The sequence below is a fragment of the Notechis scutatus genome, chromosome 1 (genome assembly GCF_049901735.1).
Source record: "Notechis scutatus isolate UNSWTSFEM ecotype Mainland chromosome 1, rNotScu1.2, whole genome shotgun sequence".
NCBI classification, from domain to species: domain Eukaryota; kingdom Metazoa; phylum Chordata; class Lepidosauria; order Squamata; family Elapidae; genus Notechis; species Notechis scutatus.
This window is the reverse complement of record NC_142009.1, coordinates 179,737,608-179,760,200: the sequence shown is the minus strand read 5'-3', so window position 1 is coordinate 179,760,200 and position 22,593 is coordinate 179,737,608. Positions and strand designations below refer to the sequence as shown.

The 22,593-nt window shown below is 39.2% G+C and overlaps 1 protein-coding gene across 1 annotated transcript in view; it reads left to right on the top strand.

Moving 5' to 3' along the window:
• Positions 1 to 3,692: 3,692 nt before the first annotated feature.
• MFSD6 (major facilitator superfamily domain containing 6) overlaps positions 3,693 to 22,593 on the top strand; it is a 37,194-nt gene continuing 18,293 nt past the window's right edge. Inside the window, exon 1 of the mRNA XM_026667998.2 lies at positions 3,693 to 3,997. The gene's annotated coding sequence lies outside the window, so the exon portion shown is untranslated. The remainder of the gene's footprint in view (positions 3,998 to 22,593) is intronic.

Below are 22,593 nucleotides of genomic sequence, written 5' to 3'. Positions count from 1 at the left end.
ACCTGTTCTAAGCTGATATTTATTAGATTCATACCTCACCTTTATTACTTTATTAATAATTCAAGGCAGCAAACATACATAATACTCATTCTTTCTCCTGTTTTCTTCCACAATCACCATTCAGAGGTGGGTTGGTCTGAGCATGTGTGAAAGTCACACAGTCGACCTTCACAACTAAAGCAGGACTAGCACTCAAGTCTCTGGTTTCTGGGCCAGTACCTTAACCACTACACCATTCTGATCATATTTTTCTACACCATCCTTCCTTGGTCACCTTGATCAAGCTACCATATTTCCATTTTATAAAAGAACTAAACTTGCTAGGCAGTGGCGTAGCAGCAAGGAAGAACTGGCTGTCAGCCTCAGTTAGTGACTTTTGAAGTGCAACTTAAAAATCCCCTCTCCCTGGAACTATAGCGATGGCTTTATAGCACAAGGAAACTGTCATTGGTAAATTCTCCTTGCTCTGATTTGCAAATGGAATGATTATAGTAACACTTCCTGAATGCTTTTTAGGAGTCTTCAGCTAGTAGTTTGGAAGGCAACAGTACCTAACAACCTTAATTGCCCTTCTGATTTATACAAGTTGTCTTGCAGGTTGTATAAAAAGCCCTCTGTAAAGAAGTGTTTGCAGTTAATCCTGTTCTGTTGAACATTAAGTCCTGCAGGTTCTTATCATAATAGCCACCATCAAATTAGAAAACTGAGAATCTCTCAGTAAGACTAAACTGACATCTACCTAAAAAAAAGACTGACACAATCCCACTTCAGGCTCCATTTCCTTTCCTTTAAAAAAATCAGCTGTTTTTATGTTTTTTGGTTAGTTTCTCTGAGATGTGAGATGTGAAGAATTTATTGGAGATTACAGTAATTGAAAGATGTCACTAATATAGTTTATCTTCTGTCCAGGAGGCATAGGAGAAATTGTGGTTTTCCTTTAAAGATGGAAGCCTTATTGATCTTACTTATTTTTTTCTTGAAGTATTGTGACTTCAAATAGAATTTACCTGTGAGTAATTTTCCACAATTTTGCAATCATTATTTTTATAAATTGGGTATTATATTACAAATAGCTTCTTTGGGAAGTGGGGGGTGAATATTATTATTATTAGTTCATGCATTAGTCCTTGGACAATATGACAATATAAAATTACAGCAAATGCATAATTTTCTTGGGTGTAATATCTTATAAAGGATCAGAGATAAATTCCTTGGTGCTATTCTTTGGTTTATCTTCAATAATGCTGGTTTGGCTTAGTTCTGACTCCCAATTCATTAACCCCAACCTGTGTTTCTCTCTCTCCAGTATTTTGATGACAAATGTGAATGATTGTATCTAAGCCACGTTTCTCACACTTCTCCTATTGTAACAAAGCTCCTGGTATGGGAGAGGACAGTTGTGTCAGGGATCCTTTCAGATTTGGAAAGAAGGGTCTTGCATTGCCTTTAAATATAAGTGCATATCAAATAAATATATTAAAAACTAATGTCAGTACAAAGGTGCGGCTTTCCAAACACACAAGGATAGGAGGAAGCATCTTTGTATGCTGCCTGGGATTAACTGTGTGTGAGTTGAGTGGCTATATAAATCTGTTTAGTAAATAAAAATATAGACTGCAGTCTCTTCCAACTCTTGAATCAGAGTTCCTGTGCCAGCAATCGTATTTAAGTAAAATGACAGGAAGGAGAATTACACTACTGTAGGCTTTTTCTATTTCTTTACATGCTGATCTCTTTTTCTGACCAGCTGGCAGATTCTTCCTATATTTCACCAAGCACTATCTTGAAGTAAAAACGAGAAGACTCAGATTAAAAACCACAGTCTCAGTCATGAAGTTTCAGTCATGAAGTTGCATTACTCTCTTCCTTTCCACCTTGCATTGTCATTTTGGGGGGGGGGGGGCACAGACATTAACAATTTTAGAATGATTTCTTTATGAGACTCGCTTCCTTCAAAATCTGGATTTAAATTTGGAAACAATCTGGTTTTCTTGAGCAGCTTCAGAGAAGCTATGCCTTGCCTCAGAGGAAGCCTGGTTTTCTTAAGCAATTCCTTCAGTTCTGTATTCAGTTCTGTATTCTGTTTTGACTTACTCCTGTGGTATTTTCAGAAGTCATTTGAAACAGAGGTATGTTTAGCCAAGTACAAATTGCATAACATACCAAAGCAAGATGCTCTTCCTCAGCTACTTAGGAGCCCTCCTTGAAGCAGTAAAGATACCTCAAGCCCTGGATACACAGTGCTGAGAGTTCAAGCCTATACAGAGGCTCAAAACTAAAATGGGAATTCTAGGGATTGTTATTAAAATTTGGTCCCAAACTTCATAGCTCTATTTCCGTGGTTAGTCACCATGCTTTAAAAAGAATTCAATTGCAGTAAAAAAAATGGCACAAAAGATGGTCCATGGCAATTCCCAGTGATCACCTGGACATATCTGTCTTGAGGACAATATGTCAGAGACGGTCTTGTTCAAATATGTTTTTGAATCCCCTGACAGCCTAGAATTCTACAAGATCAAATTCTGTAGAATTCCTACCAAGCAGGCCAACACAATCAAGAATTGCATTGGGCCTTCCTGTAAGTAACCCAAAATGATAAGGAGAGGGATCTACTTCAATAGGCTACACATTTGTTAAGTGAGTCACTGCAGTTCTTATATTAGTGAATCCACTTTCCCCATTGACTTTGTTCATCAAAAGGTTGCAAAAGTGAATCACATGACCCCAGGTCATTCTAGGTCATAAATGTGAGTCAGTTGCCCAGAGTCTGAATTTTGATCATGTTGGAAGAAATATCCATTGGTTCAGTTCCAAGCCAAGAGAAAGACACTGGAAATAATGAAGTCTGATTGGAAAGATGGTTTAATGATGAAGATGAACCACTTAGGTTCTCAGTAACTGACCACATGGAGTTGAGAGTGAGGGGTTTTTATACCTTTTCTTAGGCTTTGAACTTGAACTTCCATTCCTGTGCAAGAACTTGTATTCTATTGGCTGTTGTAGGGGTCATAGCTGGCTCAGTAGGTTGTCTGAGGTAAGTTTGGTTGAAGTTTGGAGGGTGATGCAATGAAGGGGCTTTCGGCAATTCCCATTGTAGCTGAGGGCTAATCCTATCTTTGTTGGATCTTGGGTGAGGATATTTGCTTATGAATAGAGCTAGCTATCTCTTTATCTCTTAAGTGCTGACATCTGCTGAGGGCTATTAAGAAAGGTGGGGGCTGCTTTCCAAGAGTATGTTTCTCCATTTCTCATCCAGGGAAATATAACATTTTGCCTTTTTAATATTTCTCAAAATATTTCCTTCTTCTAGGAGAGGGGTGGGTGCTAACTTTCTACAATCACAAGGACCATAAGGATGCTGCAACGGTCGTAAGTGCGAAAAATGATCATCAGCCGCTGCCATTTTAACTTCAAACGGTCACTAAATGAACTGTTGTAAGTCGAAGATTACCTGTAATTCTTATTAGGCCAAGGTGCTTAGCGGCCTTCCGGCGATCTGTTAATATTTCATACAAAAACGCAGCATACGCTTTCGGGCGCTCTTCGTTCCTGCGGCGAGCAGCCAAGGCTGTTCACCCTTCAAGCAATCGAGGCTGGAGCGGCCGAGCCACTCTCGTGCGCCTTTCGGCAAAGGGAAAGAAAAGGGAAGCAGAAGGAGCAGCCGCACCGGGAAGGCGGAGAAAAGGCGCGGCGCTGGGCAGGAGGGCGGGGCTGATGGTTGCACCTGGCGGCTGCTGGGTCCTGCCTTCCCTGGAAGCGCCTTGGAGCCGGAGTCCCCTCAGGGAGGCCGCCTGGGTGCCGCCCTGCACTTTGCAAGCCGAGAAGGCGGGCCTCGCATAGAAAGCCCGGGGAGAAGCGGCGCCGGGGTAGCAGCCGGGTGATGGTGCGCGAAGCTGGGCAGCAGCCCTCGGAGCGCGGCCGGGAGGGCCGCCACCTGCCGTAGCTGCGCCTGCCGCCACGGAGAAGTAGCCTCGGGCAGCGCCCGCGTTTGATCAAGGTGAGTCTCTCCCGGCCGCAGCCGGGGGAAAACGATCGCGAGGGAAAAGGCGGCGAATAAAAGGCTCCGGGCAGGCCGGGTTAGGTGGGTCGCCGGCGGGGAAGCGTTATTTCTGGCCGCGCTCCTTGGGGTGATGGTGCCCCTATGCAATATGCAATAGGTGGGAATGTCGGAGCCATGGCGTCTGCAACCCGAAGCGTTCGCCCTGGACATCCGGTGTGCAAGGAGAGCTTGAAACGACTCCGGGGCTTGATCTTGGAATGAAAAGCGGAGGAAAGACCGGCGAACTCTTTAAGATGAGGGCCCGGCCTTTGGATTTAAGACCCCGATCGCTTTGAAAGTCTAACATCGCGAGCTCGGGTTCAGGGGCTGCCAATCGCTTCGTGGGAACGCGTTGCAAAACGGGTTTAGAAGCGTCTCGAAGGGCTTCGGTTGCAAGCGGGACAGAGTTGCGGGCGGGAGGGGAAAGAATTAAAGTGATCCTTGCCGTTCTTTTATTTCCACATTTACCTGGAATAAATCCCTTGAGTTGGGAGTTAACTCTAGACTCGGATTGGATGATGATGGTCCTGGAGTACTTTTTTTCTCAAGAAGTGGGAACGCTGCCACCTCCACTGTGCTGAGGAAAATATCTCGGGCTTCCCGACCCCTAGGATTGCTACTACGGTTCTGTAATTCGCGCTTTTCCTTCCAAGACCGCTTCAAATGGATCTTCCTTGAAAACAGGAAATCGCCGAGCACCGGCTTGGCGCAGACTAGATCCTCCACTTCTGTCAGCCGAAGTCCGCCTCTCGTCTTGTTTTTTCGCGACATGCCAAAGAGCCGGCATCGCCCGGGCGGTGACTTCCGCAGAGCCTCCGGGGCCAGGGGAAAGGGAAATATGGCCAAGCCCCGAGCTGGTCTGGAAGCTGAGGAAGCGATCGAGCAAGCAACCAAGCTAGTCGCGAACAGGCTCGGCGGCGTCCTCTGAGGAAGCGTCGCATCCTTTTCACGACGCTGGCGCGCCCGCTGTTGTTTTTGCTGTAGGCTTCGGGTTTTTTATTGATTCTGTCTGTCTACATCTCTATCGTCCAGCTATCTATAGATATGTGGCGTGTGTGTATATATACGTGTGTGTATACAGGTAGTCTTTGACTTAGGAGCACAATTAAGCCCAAACTTTCTGTTGTTAAATGAGGTTTGCCCCATCTTATCACCTTTCTTGCTACAGTTGTTAAGTGAATCACTGCAGTTGTTTAGTAGCATGGTTGTAAAGTGAATCTGCCTTCCCCATTGACTTTGCTTGTCAGAAGGCCGCAAAAGGCGATTACATAACCCTGGGATGGTGCGCCGGTCATAAGTATGAACTAGTTGCTGAGCATCTGAATTTTGATCACATGATTATGGATATGCTGCATCGATCGTAAAGGTGAAAAACGGTCATAAGTCACTTTTTTCAGTACCATTGTAACTTTGAATGTCACTAAATGAATTGTTGTAAGTCAAGGACTACCTATATTATGAATTAGTTATATGTATTTATATTTTTATAAATAACACAAGGTGATGAAGATACCTAATACTCCTTCCTCCCCCTAATTTTCCCCACAACACCGATCTTGTGAGGTGAGCTGGGTCAAACTGGCTCAAAGCTGGCTTTCATGGCTAAGGTAGGACTAAAATTTATTTTCCTCTGTTTCTAGGCCAACACCTTAACCACTAGATCAATTCATGAGCTTATGGCTGGGCATACAATTCCTGCTTTTGTTTTGCAAGCTAGTGCCAAACTTTATGTTATGGTCACTAGGTTTAAAGCAGGACATGGTTTTTATTGTAATCACTCAAATGAGCTTAACAGTTAGGAACCAATAGGTTAGGAATGCCCAAGATGAACCATTTCCCTATCAGAAATTTTGGGCCTTTCCTCCCCTGCACTTTCTTCCAGGAAACCCCCCCACCCAGCTTTCCCAGTTGCCTTCATCTCATCCCTATTCTGTACCTGAGCACTTTAAGTAGTCTTTAGTTCCCCTGTCAATGCTTTCCACTTATAAAACAGACCACAAGTCGCAACAGTGTTCCTGCATACACAGCCTGATGTACCTTGGATCTTGCTTGGTTGATGTTTTAGCCAGGTTATCAATCCTTAAGGAGTGGGATCTATTGGATTCTATTGTCCACACTAGCCAAATTGGATAACATCCATGCTACTTTGGAAGAACTGGTATAAGAAAAAAAAATCTTATCTTTTTCTTCTACCAATTTCCACTCTCCCTCAATCTCTCTCTCCCCTCCCTCTTGATGTTTCTTGGTTGTTTGAGTTGCTTCTTGACTTTACCATAGTTCTAGGATGACACTAAACTTGTGACCAGAAGGAGCCTTCTGTGGTTTGTTACAAATTCATTTAAAGGCACTTTCATGAATGAGAATAGCACAACTCCAGAATATCACTCTTTTCTCTAAATCCAATGCTTTGAAGTGCTTTCTACCTATGATTGACAAACTACACTGACATGAAATTTGGTGGCCCATTGTTGATTTTTCCGCTTCTTATTTCTGTCTTCTAGCACCACACAACCATTATTTAGGTAGCAGAAGTCCTCTATTACTGTTATAATGATGGATGAGTGACTGGAGGTCATAAAGTCCTTTTCCCATTTGCAGTCAATTAACACAATCATGGCCTGTCTACAGCTGTTTCCTCCTGATGTTGCTTCCTCATGATATTGCTTTTACTTTGGCCCCAGCCTAAGTAGGAGTCAGGTACAAGCATGCCTTAGCTGTATCCATTATTAAAGTAATATTTTCTCTTTACTCAACAGGCCAGGGATAGTTTTGAGGTATATCAAATCTGTTAAGCATTTTTACCCATGATCTTAGTCATGACAGGGAAAGAGGGCGTAGAGCTAAAGTAAGAATTTGCAATGAGAAAAGCAAATAGCACACCTGTATAGTGTTCTTCCAACTTAAAATAGGATAGAAAGCACTAACTCAGTTGTAGCAAGGATCAATTTGATGGTCTTGAATTGCTTATATTTGTTGTAATGTTGTTAGAACAACCTCTTTTGAGAAGATGACAATACTGTCCAAATACTGGGTAGCATTTTCATTTTTACTGAATAAATAAAATAGTTCGGTTAAAAGAGAAACTTTTATTGCAGATATCCTGTTTGAGCAGAAATGGGGAACAGGAAACTTTAAAGCTAAACACCCCTCTGTAAACAATAATTTGTTGTTAACATGTCAGCCGTGTTCATGGTGTGATGGTGATGTACAACCTCCAATATTTGAGAATTGGATTGCAGCTTTCATTGTGTTTCATTGATCTTTACTGGCTAGAAAGATGGTGTCCGGGATTTTGGATAGGCATTTTCCCCAGGAGTTTCTACAAATATCAAGAATAGAATCCTAAAGTGTGTACCTTATGAATGAGTTATGGCCCTTCATATATCATGTTACTTCTCTCTCTAGGTAAATAAAAAACAACAAACCACCATTCACTGTTTTAATCTTCCAATGTAATTTCCTTTAGCTTCTAGTCAAGCAGTGGCCCTTCATCTTTATATTTCTTAAGGCTACATCTCTAATAAAAACACATTCACTGTTTCAATGTCTCAGTGTAATTTCCTTTAGCTTCTGGTCAAGCAGTGGGTATCCACCTTGCATTAAAGCAGTGCTTCACAAATGTTTTCTTTCAGTACCCAAACCCACTTGTCAGAAAGTCCATCTTGCTCCATGTAGGTAAAACACTTTAAATCAGTTTAAGTGTCCTTGTTGTGATTGGCTAACAGCACATGAACTCATTACCCCCTCCCCCCAAAGAAAAAAACACCCAATTAATGTGAAGCACTGCATTAAAGGGTAACAAACAAGGGCCATCATCATTTTTCTTATAAAGAAAAGAAAAGGGGACCTAGGGATGTTGCATAATCAGAATGCCTCCCTATATCAGTATATGCTCACACTGAAATGGAAATATAGAGATGGCTTTAATTGTGTAGAATTGAGAGTGCTCTTTTAACATTTGCTATTGCCATAACCATAATAATGATTGGTTTTCCCAAAGCTAATAGCAACAGCACTTAGACTTATATACTGCTCCATAGTGCTTTACAGCTCTCTCTGAGTGGTTTACAATGTCAGCATATTGCCCCCAACAATCTGGTTCCTCATTTTACCAACCTCAGAAGGCTGAGTCAACCTTGAGCCGGTCAAAATTGAACTGCTGGCAGTTGGCAGAATTGGTCTGCAATACTATATTATAATGACTGTGCTACCATGGCTCTCTAATTCATAGACTTGAGAGACCCTGATAGTAGACAAACACAGTTCTTTTGTCACCACAAATTAATCAACCACTGTCTGTCTTAATATATTGCATAGACCCAGCATTGAATGCTAGTTTTTCTTTATGCAAATATGGAAAATTGGGTTAAGTTAACTATAGCTAAAATGTATTTATAGAAAGAACCTCTCGGGTAATCCATTTGACTTCCTGATTTTATTGTGGTAAAGATGAGAAGAAATAATAGTGAGGTTTTCCCCCAGCCATATATTCAAGTTTCATGTTGAGTAGTATGTTGTTGAAAGTTATTGTCTGGCAACAGAGGAGTTACTCATATTTTATATAATTTACACAGATGAACTGCAGTCATTCTCTGCTCATAAGGGCCTTTTTTTGCTTTAGTATGGACATAAATACAAGATCAGGGCTTCAGGATCTTCGTGTTAATCACAGTTTAAATGACACCAGTCCAGTGGTTAATCTTAATTGTAGTTGTTGAAACATTACCTTTCAGAACTATACTTTGCTTCCCCAAACTACCAGATTACAAGAGACTGTTAGATTTTGGAGACAAGAGCAAATGTTCTTAATATCAAAACAGAGTGACAGCTTCTGAACTGCCTACTATGTATCTAAGTCAGGTGTGTCAAACTCGTGGCCTGCGGGCTGGATGTGTCACGTGCTGGTGCCACCCCTGTTATATATGGGCTAGATTGAAGAGGCAGGACAACAGTAGAAGGAAAGGATTTCTTTATTTAGCTTTGAACAAAAGACTGCCGCCCGGTGTGCCTGCTGTTCTTTTTACAGGCTGCTGTCCACAATTTCAGCCACTGACGACTGTTCATTTTCCCGCCTGGAAAATGAACCAATAGGGGAAGTCTGACATCATTGACTTTTCCCATTGAATATCTAACACCCCTCCCCTCCTGGAAGAAGCATTCATCCGATCAGTTCTCACTCACAGACATAATCATGTAAGTAGGAGGGACTCCTGTGAGTGCTCCTGGACCTTCACAGTTCAACCCCCCTTTTCCTATTGAATGCAATAGATGTACAACTGGCACTGGGTACACGCTGTGTTGCAATGCCATATTAATTGAAATTTTATAATTAGCACAGATTCTGATTGACCCATCTGGCTTAACTGGAGTGACTATAGGGGTCTCCCACTTAGCGTGATCAACTGGCTCTAGTACTCCCTGAGCTATGAGTTTATCTAATTGTTCATCCACTTTGGGTCTCAAGGAGAAAGGGACTCGCCTTGGTTTTATTCTGACAGGGGGAACTTTTGGATCAACTTTTGAGGGAAATAGGGGTCCCCTTATACTTGCCTAGGGTTCTGTCGAGCACATCCTTGAATTCAGTCTGTAGGTCATCTCTCATTTGATTGTGCTCCTCTGTTTGTGTGGTGTGGATAGTCACCTCTACTTCTATGGCTCTAAACCATTCTATTCCGAGGAGGCTTGGTACTTCTTTGTCCACGATGGTTAAAAGCAATTCACTGGTGAAGTTTCTGAATTTTATTGGAAAAATTCCTCTTCCTAACACGGGAAATCTGTTCCCTTGGAAATTTTTTAGTATTAAACATTGTGGTTTTAGTTGTTGTCAAGTTATGCCAGGGATTGCTTCTTTTATAGTTGTCCAGGACATCATAGATATGTAGTATCCAGAGTCAATTTCCACAAGGTTTTTCTCCTATTATCACTGTGATGTTGAATTTCTTTGATTTATGGTGATCAGAATGCCCCACTATTGTGTGTTCATAGTCTCTGTCCTTCTCCATTCTATTCTCTTCCCTCCTGTAATTTGAATGAGAAGGTCTCTGGAATCCCCTTTGTTGTGGGCCACGTGGATGATTAGAAAACCCTGCTTGTCTCTGCCTGGGGTATGCTGGCAGATTTGCTCTACATGCTTCAGCAATATGCCCCCTTCTCTCGCATCGGCGGCAGATTGTATCCCTGAATTTGCTAACCGCCCGGGGTCGTTCCCTTTACAAGCCTGCACACCATAGGGGTCTCTGGCTCATCCCTTGGGGCCCCCCTGATCTTCTATCAGGTTTTACTCTATGTATTTCTTCCTCCTCTTCTTCGGAGAGTTCTCCAATCTCCCCGTCTCCCTGATATTTGCTGGTCGTCCCCCATGCTTAGTGAACGCTCTCAGATTTCTCAATTTTAGCTGCTGGTTTTTCTGAGATTTCTGCTGCTCGGGCTTCCTCTATTACTTCTTTTAAAGAGATGCTCTTTTTAGTTATCAACTTCCTTTGCAATCTCAGGTCCCTCATTTCAACTACAATTCTATCTCTTCCTTTGCAATCACAGGTCCCTCATTTCAATTACAATTCTATCTCTTAAAGTTATTTCCACATTTTCAAACTCACAGCCTGCAGGAATATCTCGTAGGTTTGTAAGGTAATCATTTATGGTCTCACCTGGTTTCTGTTCTGTGTGGTAAAAGTCAAGTCGGTGAGCCAGTGACGATGCAGCGGGAGCATAATGTTCTTCTAACATCTTCTGTAATTCTTTCCATTCCATTGTTTCCGCATCTTTGGGAGCAGCTAGGGTTCTAGCCATTTTGTAAAGGCGATTTCCGCAATATCCTAGGAATAGAGCTCTCTTCCTCTGTTCTGTTGCATCCTGCAGTGAATTCGCTTCTAAAAACATTTGAAATTGTCCCATGTATGTGACCCAGTCATGCTTTTTTGGATCAAAAGGTTCTGGTTGAGCGTGGGTGGACATTCTGATCAGCACAGTGATAGCAGCGTTCTGTTGTTAGAATTTTCCGTCTTCACCTCGTTTCCTTTATTCTCTTCTAGAATCCCATCTTTGTTGCCAGTGTTATACGAGGGCTATCCACAAAATAGATTACGTTTTCGTCTGTAGCAAGAAGGGGCGGAGCTAGCGCGGCCATCTTTGGTCTGTGCATCCGCCGCTCAGTCTGCATCTAGTCGTGCTAGTGGGAGGTTCGTATCGTTGCCCGTTATTTCACAGCAAACGTTTGAAATGTGTACTGCAATTGAAAATCCCTCGAGTTGTGAGGTGCGATCAGTGATGTTTTTTTGTTGGCAAAAAACCATAAACCGATTGAAATTTTTCGGCAACTGTGTGAAGTGTACGGGGACAACATCATCACTGAAGGTGGAGTGCGCCAATGGTGCATTAAGCTTAAAAATGGCGAACTACGGCACTCGAGAAGTCCTGAATGCTTTCAAGTGGGAGATTTTTCCTCATCCGCCCTACAGCCCGATTTGCACCAACGACTACCACTTGTTTCTGAAGATGAAGACCTGGCTTGGAACACAGCGCTTTGATGACGACGCGAAACTGCGTGCGTGCGTGACTGACTGGCTCAAATCTCAGGCGTCAAAGCGCTGTGTTCCAAGTCAGGTCTTCATCCTCGGAAACAAGTGGTAGTCGCTTGGTGCAAGATCAGGGCTGTAGGGCGGATGAGGAAAAATCTCCCACTTGAAAGCATTCAGGACTTCTCGAGTGCCGTAGTTCGGCCATTTTTAAACTTAATGCACCATTTTGAGGTTTCAAGCATTTCTTCAAGCCATTTTCCAAGTATGTTCAGTCCCATTTATAAGTGTTCTTTATTATGAATAGCAGGAGTTTCCCTTCTCCTTCCTAATACTGAAACCCAGGATTGCATAGGAACCCAGTTGTTTATTATATGATGGCAGCTTGTGCTCATCTTTACCTCCCCAGGATGCCTGATGCCTTTTAGTGTAGCTTAATGTATCTGAAGGCTGCCATGATTCTAATTTGTAATTTAGATTCTAGGGACAACTGCAGCTAGCTTTGAGATAATATATATTTCTCTTCTTAAAGTACAACCATGAGAAGGAAACTGATCCATTCCCATTTTTAAACCAATCATCTAATTCATATATTATGCTAAATCAGGATTCTGAACATGATTTTTTGACCAAGCTATAGAAGTCTGATTCATGTGTAACATAAAGCTGTTATAGATTTGTCCGTATATTACTGTTAGAAGAAACCAGGCCATGGGATGATTTATTACTGTAAACAATGCCATTATAGGTTTGAGTAACAAAGTGAGAGAAGCTATGAACTTAAAGCAACCTGTATATCAACAAGGCAATTCAGTATTTTGAATTGGCTTTTATTCCTGGTTTATTTACTTATTTTATAATATCTTCAGTGGGACTAAAACTTACACATTTCAAATCTGCCATTAAATTGAACTAAGAGCAATACCAGTATTGGTGTTGTTAAGGTCTAGCTGTATCCTAATGTAGAAGTTGGCATTTTTATTGATTTTTCTTAGGGTGCTTCCTTAAAATGAAGATAGATAATGTACTCCAGTGGGAGGTCTACAGAAATACCAAAGAATATCTGTAGCTCAGGCTTGAACTATGGAGTTCTTGGTGCTCTTTGTGCTTGATTGTTTGCATGCAAATATTTCATTTGCATGCTCATCTAGAGTAACATCAATATGTTTGCATCTAGTTGGGTAATGAAATGATTTCAAAAAAATATCCAAGCTCAGAGAACACAAAGAACTCAGCATCTATATGAGTTGGCGCTTGTGCTGTGTGCTCCTATATAGAACAACACAGTTTTAAAATGAGAGTTACTATTTTGGAAGAGGTATTGTGTATTTTAGGCCAGAGGGAAGGTGTGATGACCCAGAGTGTAACACAAATGTAACAAAATCCAAAACGTAAATAAATGTCCTTTAATGCCTCCAACTTGGCCCCAATGTTCAATAATTCTCAGTTGGAGATAAAACGTACTCAAAAATAATCTTCAAAAGAAAGCAATACAACCCAAATTTAATGAGGTGAAAATAAAACCAAACAAACTACAATGATGAAATTTCCACAGCGGAACAGGAAAAGTATTTACCAAATTCAAGGAGATAACAATGCACAGTCTGTTGGAAGGACGCCAACCAAGATAACCTCAAACCAAAATAAAACACGCTTTGTCTCCAGCGTTTGCCAGAACGCAGGTCCAAACTCTTATGCAGTTCTCACACCTGCAGCCCATGAAGAGGATCAAGGCCCTCTCCTCCCGAGGAGACCACGTCTCTCCCTTATCCTCTCCTCCCTGTGTGCCTTAGGATGGATAGGGGATGGGCCTGGATCCTCCTCTGACTGCTCAGACAGGCTCTGCCCTTCCCCAGCCTCCTCCACAACCTCCGGAGCCACACTTCCACTCCCTGTTGGCTGTTCCTCCTCTCCCTCAGAGTAAGTCTCCACCAGGGGCATGACAGAAGGGTTCTTCAAAGACAGACCTTCTTTTTACATATCCCCTTTAAAAACAAGGCAGCCTATCTCTTTGCATTTACAACCATTGTTTCAAATATATAAGTAATACACTATTATTTAAAATTTGTGCAAGTTACATCAGCTAATAAAACTTAAATTTAAAACTTACATATGAATTGTTTAAAAGAGGTAACAGTTGTAGCTTTTTGTCTGAATGCACATTTGTGACAATTCCTGTCTTGGGTAATTTAACCCTGTTGTAGCAGCTGTGGTTCTAATCCTATCTCCGTTTTTATGACAATAAATTCTAGATTACAACCTGGGAGTATACAACCTGGGAGTATATCTTCACAATGTGCATAAAGGTACTCATCATATTTAAGCAATATATTGGTTACTGAGATTCACACTGGGCTTTCCCCTTTTTGTTATATACACTGTCAAAGGTAACAATTATCTTTTTCTACAAAGTCTAACCAAAACACCTTTTCATCCTTCACTAAGGATCCCATGGTTCAGGAAGGGTTACATCTCAATAAGAGTGTGTGCAGAAGATCCCAGATACAATATCCTATCATTTCTAGATATATCTTTCTGAAAATTTGATGAATCCCTTTTGGTCAGTATCAGAAAATACAGAGATAAATGGATTAATAATCTGATTCAAGACAGTGTAAGACTAGCTTCTTATATTACTTTATGTTTTGGCAAAATAAATTGTTTACCTTTTTTTCTTCCCTGCCCAGTATTTTGTCTCTCTCCCATAGCAATCCTCATATCTAAGTAGTTGATATTTGATGTTTTTATTTAAATATCTTTTATTCCAGCTTGCAAATCAATGTTTTAAATGGTTAACCTCACTTCCTCCACTGTCTAACTTCAGTAATAGCCAATATGTAAAATAACATTTAAAACCTTACTGATCCATGTCATTTTGCTTTTAATTTTCTATTTAATTCTTCTAATTTTAATTTTTATAGTATTTTATTTTTATCATATTGTAAGCTTCCTGCATTTGCTGTATAAATGAGATAGTCAGCATAAAAACTCAATAAAGCAGTAAGGAGTAATAACATGTTTGGAGAAATGAAAATAAGTATAACCATATGTAAGTTAAGATCCTAATAAATATGTAATGCTTAAGGAAAGAAATTGTGATGAATTCAGAAGACAGGACAGGTTATGCAGGTTGTTTCAGGTTCTGAATACATGGCTCGGTAAATTAAATTTGAGCAGCTATGCTCATTTTAAAAAAGTAACATTTATTTTCACAGCTGTGGATGCATGTTGAAAATTAGTTTTGGAAAAAAGTGTCTGACTGTTACCATAGTCAAAGGGAAATACGAAGATAACCCTGAGTTTCTGGTGTGCACTTAAAGGTAAAAAAAAAAAAAGGTCCACACTAGTTCTCAGGCATAAATAATCTTGTTGTGTCTGAAGAGGCTGGCTGAAGCTTCCAGGTCCTTTCAGACTATTTCAACCAGTGACAACAAAAACAGCCTAAAACAGTTTGAGAGCATGATACATTCAGAAGAAAAATTATTTAAGAGATCAGGTTGTAAAATATGTAGTGGTTGTATTAGAAGCAGATATTCACCAACCAAGGGCAAACATGTAGTATAGACAAGCTTATCCTATGATGTTCCTGACCTGTGATGAAAGCTTGCAGTGAATAATATTTTGTCTCTTTTTTTAATTCAGAGTCTTCTTCATATGGGTATTTTTAGTCCTTAAAATGTGCTGAACTACCATGTTCGGTTTTATGCTATCTCTCTATTACTAGTATACTTTAAAGAAAAAAGGAAGGCTACTTAAGTACACATGGGTACAATTTATAACCTTACCATCAAGTTGAGAGTGTACCCTGAAATCTCTTACATCATTGACAGAGGCAGATGGGGTGAATTGTGACATAACAATAGGACACAGGGGTGTCCTATTGTAGTTGATTGGCAGATCACTAACTTCAGTCAGTGGGGGCCTGGAGGAGTCAGAGTTAAGGTAAATTTTCCCAAATCACTTAAAATGTGGGTTGGTGTATGTTGATAGAAAGGTCTGCAAAACTGAGGTAATTAACAGCAGGGTTTTTATAATGTAAACCATTTTTTCCCCAGAGGTTAAAAAGAAAACTGCCCAAAAAATATTTCTAGGATACAACTGCACTTGAAAAGAAAGTTCAGTAAGACTGCCAGTGACTGTAAACAATAACTCTTAAATAACATTTGGCATTTTAAAAAATTTAATAATAAAAAATTTAATTTGCAACGAAATCATGCTGCAAATTTAGACAAGACTGGATCAGTGTGTTGTACTAGGCAGCATTTTAAATGTTTACAGTTAATTATAATAATTTCTGTTGAGTAAGCTAGCCAGCACGTGAGCTTTTTTGAATTCTTTTTCATTGAAGTAAACAAGTCTGATTTCCTTGCAAGTCCTTGGAGCACTCTCTGACATCACTTGGCCTTTGTAAGGTGAATAGCTGCCATTGTGCATACCAATGATGCTGTCCCTTTCCTCTTTCAAGAGCAAATATATCCCTTTCTATTGCTACTGTTTTCTCTTCCGGAAAACAGCACAACCGCTGTGAATGGATGGATTTGAGTCAACTGATGTGTAGCTTCCTGGGTTCCAGCATGGTGGCAGTTCCAAAAAGCATATGGAAGTGAATCACCTGAATCACCACATGGAGTGTGTTGTTCATAAGTAAGGGGAAAGTTTAGGAGATGTTGGCCATGTGGTTTGTGTAGTTGCAGGAAAAGCACTTGGCACCATTTTTTTTGAACTCACAAAACTAGCTAAGCTGCTAAATACATTCTGTAGTTAAAGCTGGTGGTTTTTTTAGTCTACTTTATAAATGGGGGGATTGATGGATCAAATTAGGGGACTTGATGAAGGAAACATTCTTTGACTGAGATGTCAGTGATGATGGGGGAATTTCACTGAGAAAAAAAGTGTTTGAACAAGAGTGAGCAAGAAAATGTATTGCTAAGAAACAAATAGGAATGCTGACAAGCAGGCTTCTAATTGTCTTCAGTGATACATTATGCCTGTGTGAGGCCTTAGGCACCATAAAAATTTAAGCCCCCCCCCCCCCAATATTCATTAATTTCCTCTAATAATGTATCACAAATAATATCTAAACAATTTACAACAAATGATTGTCTACCTTTTAATTAGAGATTTTGTTCTTAATAAATTGTTAATACCTTTACAAACAATGCTGTTTATATTAAAATGTATGTCTTCCATGATTATAGAAGATTCAAATCACAATAAATCAGAGAAATAGAATTATATCACTTCACAGGCATAGATATTTAATATTTGGTATGTATGCACATTGTTTTGTAGCTAACCCCCTTCCTTTTGAACTCATAAAATGGTATGGTCTGATTTCATATACAGGTGAGTTTTCTATTGGTCATCAGGTCATTAAAAAATCAAATAATAACTGCAACATGGGGGGGGGGGCAGAGTTGTCACGTGTACCAAAGGCCATGCTAACCCAAGGCCCAAAGGTTGCTCCTAGAAATCCCCACTGATTTGAGATAGGATATGTGCAAAGTTGGGGGGGGGGAGTCAATTTTCTGAAAATGTAATTTTGGGGGCCCTCTTTTGATGGGTGGCTTAGGGAAATGCTGTATTAGTCTATGGTACAATTCTCTACTGATTGTCTTGCTTCAATGTGTAAATGTTCCAGATATTTTGTGAAGCAAGGATGATGCTGTTTTTCTATTTTCTTTTTTAAAATAAAAATAGAACCATTTAGGAAACAGATTTAAAAGGATGATGGCAAAGAATAAGAGTTTGTTTTTTGATAAGTGGCTGTTTTATGGCTGGTGGCCTGTCTAAAAAATGGAAATCTCAAGCCAGCTGTTTTTTGTTCTAAATGAATAAAGGGATGCTACCCATTATTCTGTGTTTTTTTTTAACCTTTGAAGTCTGGTCAAAGGAATGATTGTACTCAACTAAAGGGTTTTAGTAGTGCCTTTTCTGAAACATATGCCTCCCCCCAGTGTATGTTTCCTCTTCTTTATGAGCTAATAAACCATCTTGTGTATTTTTATCAATCTTCCCTCCCCCCCCCCAGCCTTCATTTAGCTAATCTTATTGTTTAATGGTTTATTAGTGTCAATGGAAGACTTTCATGTGTAGAAGTTTATATTGTTCACTGTACATTTAGTTTTTTATACTTATCTTCACCAAAACTTTACTGAGGAAAAAAAGGTTTCCTCTTTTTTCTTTTTCTTTTTCTCTTTCTTTCTTTCTTTCTTTCTTTCTTTCTTTCTTTCTTTCTTTCCTTCCTTCCTTCCTTCCTTCCTTCCTTCCTTCCTTCCTTCCTTCCTTCCATCCTTCCATCCTTTCTTCCTTCCTCCCTTCTTCATTATGTAGAAAAATCTGAGACAACTACAGAAATAATAAAAAACCAAAGGGGAATCTAGGAAAGTTTTTCAAACCAACACATTTTATTAAAAGGAAATAAGGTTATGAAAACTACCTTGAACTAATCTAGCTTTCTTCTTACAATTTGTTCAATGAGAAATCATAAAGCCTCCTTCAGGTTGATCTGGACTTTTGGTAATTTCATGGACAGAGTTATGCTGATGTTAGAAAGATTCCACATTTGCAGACTTCTCTTTTCTTGTTTTTTTTTTTGTTTCTTTCAATTCACTTGCTCCCTAACTTATAACCACTATTGAGCCCAAAATCTGTTAAGTAAGACATTTGTTAAGTGAACTTAGCCTCATTTTACAACATTTCTTGCCACAGTTGTTAAGTGAATCAATGTTTCTAAGTGTAAAAAATGGTCATAAGTCACTTTTTGCAGTGTTGTTGTAACTTTGAATGGTCTCTAGGTGAATTGTTGTAAATCAAGGATTACCTTTACTGTTTTTACACTTAGGTTATGTAAGATCCCTTCCTGCTTTCATTAAAGCTCCAACCAGTTAAGTTGGTTTTAGTAGGCAAATAGAAAGGATGCCTTTAGGGAACTTTCCAGTGACTGAAATAGAAGGGGTTTGGTAATTGTGATGAAACGCAATAGCGAAGGCGCATACTTTGAAGTCAATAGTTATGTCAGCCACCTGGCTCCTCTCTTTCATTCCCCATGGAGAAATCATGAACCTACTGCCATGCAATGACAAACTAGGAAAGTGAGGCACCAGGGGGATGAAATGCATTATTACTGGTTGAGCCAATTGCATCCCACAATTTGAAACAGAAATCTTATGCCACCAGACTCGAAATTCTAGACCTAGAAAACCTAGAACTACGCCACCTTTGGTCCGATCTAAGTATAGTTTATAAAATCATACATTGCAATGTCCTACCTGTGAATGAATACTTCAGCTTCAACCAAAACAATACAAGAGCACTAAATAGATACAAACTAAAAATAAACCGCACCAAACTTGATTGCAGGAAATACGACTTCAGTAACAGAGTGGTCAATGTCTGGAATATTCTACATGACTCTGTGGTTTCTTCACCAAACCCCAATAACTTTAACCTTAGACTGTCTACTATTGACCTCACCCCTTTCCTAAGAGGTCCCGGGGCGCGCATAAGCGCACCAAAGTGCCTACCGTCCCTGTCCTATTGTTTCTTTTATTTTTTATTTTTCTTATATGTAGCCATGTATTCATTAACTATGTTTTTACTTATACCTATTATCTTGTAAGCAATTGACAAAAATAAATAAATAATAAATAAATAAATTTCTAAGAAAGAGAGAGGCTCCTATGTGAACTGCCTCCTGAGATTCACATGGCTCTCTTGATGCAATCCATCTCTCCCTAATGGGAGTGCTAATGGTGAATGTCTTTCAGCCTAGATTTATTCCCTTCTCTTCAGCTAAGTGATGGGGTTAATTTCAAGTCCACATCACATGGTTTAACAGCAAGTATTCTTCCTCTGATGTCCATAATGGCACTAAAGTGTAAGCTGGAGGTCTATTCAAGCACCAAATGCTAAATGCTTTTCAGCTAAATGCCATCATTTTCTTTATCTCTGAGCAGCATCCATCATTAATTGGAGTCAACATCTCTGTAGACAAGCATCTGAAAATGTGTCTTTCTTTTATATTTCCATATTGCAGCATATGTAGAAAGCTAGTCCTTTATCAACAATAGATAGGATGGATAATTAGAAAAATAAAAAGAATAAATCAGAAGAATCTGAAAAAAAAAAGAATCTGAAAAAATAATAAAAAATATGAAAAAATAATAAATAAAAAGAATCAGAAAAAATGTGACCTGAATAATGAATACCCGTGAAAAATAAACAGTTGATACTGTAACTCAGTTTTCTAATACTTTTTAGCTTAAATTATGGTTTAAATGATCTATTGATTAATTTTCTATAGACCAGTTAGGTGACCACTTAGGTTTTTCTGTGATCAAAAAGCCCAGGAAGTTTGTTGCATAAGTAGCAGCTGATATAAAGCTTTGTTCTTTTACAGATGAATATATTAACCTTTACATAACCTTTTGTGGGTCATAATAATAATAGTCATTATACTTTGCATTATTGCTTTGTTTTCAAAATGTAGGAGGTAGCGTTACCTTAAAATGTTTTTCCAATGAATCAGACATCTTTATTGCAATATTCCTAATATTTTAAAAATAAATAATTACAGCAATAATTAATTTACTTTGGTGACTGGTATAATTATTAAAATTGTTTCTGGCTGAAATAAGGTTTTTTTGTGGTGCTAATAAGATAAATGCTTTAAAAACATCAGCCTAGCATTTTGACACAGATGATTGATCACTGCAGTCTTATGAATTATTTAAAAAGAACTCCATAATTGTTTAGTGAGTCGATATCACCATGTTATCTAAGAGTTGTACATGCTGTGGTCCAAGAGATGTTTTAGTGCCTCTAAAATATAAGTGTAATCTAAAAAGGAATTTGTGTGTGCCTCACTCACCATAGCATAGTGTAATATGTCATATAATTTATAACTCCTAGTAGATTATGAATGATAACCTCAACTGTATTCTCCCTCCCAAGCACTAAAAAGAGAGTCCTCCATCCTCCTATATAGCTGCAAGGTAAAATGTCTGCTGAAATAATTATTTGTATCCTTCCAAATGGTTATATGGGAACTGCTAAAATAGTCTCAGTTATGTCAGTTTGTAATTTATGTTTGATGAATTAGTCTGTGCACAATTCTCTTCAACAGCATCACCATAAATCTGATATCAGGAATGACAATATTCTAAAATTAGCAGGGGACATTAAGGAACAACAAAGATCAGTTTCATTGAGAAACAGCTTACGTGGTCATTTAAGAATATTTATTTTTTATTTATTTATTTGATTTGCCAATTGTTTACAAGATAATAAGTATAAGTGTATACATAGTTGTGAATACATGAAATGGGTACATATAAGAAAAATAAAAGAATAAGAGAAACAATAGGACAGGGACGGTAGGCACGTTGGTGCGCTTATGCACGCCCCCTACAGGCCTCTTAGGAAAGGGGTGAGGTCAATAGTAGACAGTCTAAGGTTAAAGTTTTTGGGGTTTGGGGAAGAGACTACAGAGTCGGGTAGAGTATTCCAGACATTGACCACTCTATTGCTGAAGTCGTATTTCCTGCAATCAAGTTTGGTGCGGTTTACTTTGAGTTTGTATCTATTGTGTGCTCTTGTGTTGTTATGGTTGAAGCTGAAGTATTCATTGACAGGACATGTATGATTTTATATACCATGTTTAAGTCAGACCGAAGACGGCGTAATTCAAGGTTTTCTAGTTCTAGAATTTCAAGTCTGGTGGCATAAGGTATTCTACAACGAGTAGAGGAGTGGAGAACTCTTCTTGTGAAATATTTCTGGACTTTCTCAATTGTGTTAATATCAGATACGTAATGAGGGTTCCAGACTGATGAACTGTATTCGAGTATTGGTCTAGCAAATGTGAGTTAACTTATTTTTGCACAAAGCCTTATGGGATAATACAGCTATTTTTGGAATGTCAAATTGTTCGAACTGGTTTTGTGATAATATAGATTTGTGTTTGTTTCTATATGTGCTTTTGCTGAACCAAGAAAAGGGATGCTCTTTTTGTCTAAAGCACCATTCGTCCACAAAGTGACCAAACATTTTAAAATAAAAATAAATTTATGAAAGGTTCTTTGGTTCTGGGTCAGGGGGCTGGCTGTTCACTTTCTATCAAATGAGCAGATGATTTGAGATATGATTCAGATTATTTCCAATGTTCCTGACCATTTTTAAATAACTTGCTTTATGGTCATTCCCATTTCCACTCCATTTCCACTCCCGATTCTCTGCTCCTTTAAACATATGCCTGCATATAATTCTGTTTTGATTAAGAAGATATAAGGTACTGTTGGTACAGGAAATAAATAGAATTAATGTTTTGTAAAGCTAAGCTAAATTTTATTAAGAGATTGCATGTTTTACATATTACAAGGGTTTCTTATTAGAAAACTATGATAGCTAATCTAAGATGCTGATTATTTACTGCTACTATTTGGCTTCAAGAAGCAATTGGGTGAGTGAGTTCATGTTCAATGCTTATCTTTGCAACTACCCCTTGCTTTCTGTTTTCCATAGTTTTGTTGGCATTTGCCCCCAACCCCATATCTCCTCATACTGCTACCTATGTGTAGACTAGTGCCCCTTTCAGCTGGTCAATGGGAAAAGCAAAAAGAGATACTCCTAGTGGTGCTTTTGTTTCTGCATGCCAGCCACTATATGTGGAAATGGGGGAAAAATAGTCAACAGAAACAACAGAAAAGGGAAGGGGCAGCAAGGGACATAATAGCTAAACTCAAGGAGACTGAACTAGAGAAATTCCAGCAGGGAGGCAAGGAGGGAATTCCTAATGATATGATGCTATCTACCATACATTTTTGAAGGAAACTCTACATTGATATCTTCACAATATTTCTTCTGGTGGAGGATCAGCTAAGTTGAAAGTTAAGCGGCTCAGCCAAAAAGAACTCTGGATATCACATAAGATCATGGAGCTCTAGGAGTGATACTGATCTCAGATTAATTCAGATTTTATATATGTGAGAAGTGAAGTGAGAAGTGAAATATTTTATTCTTTGGAATGGCAGCATTCTT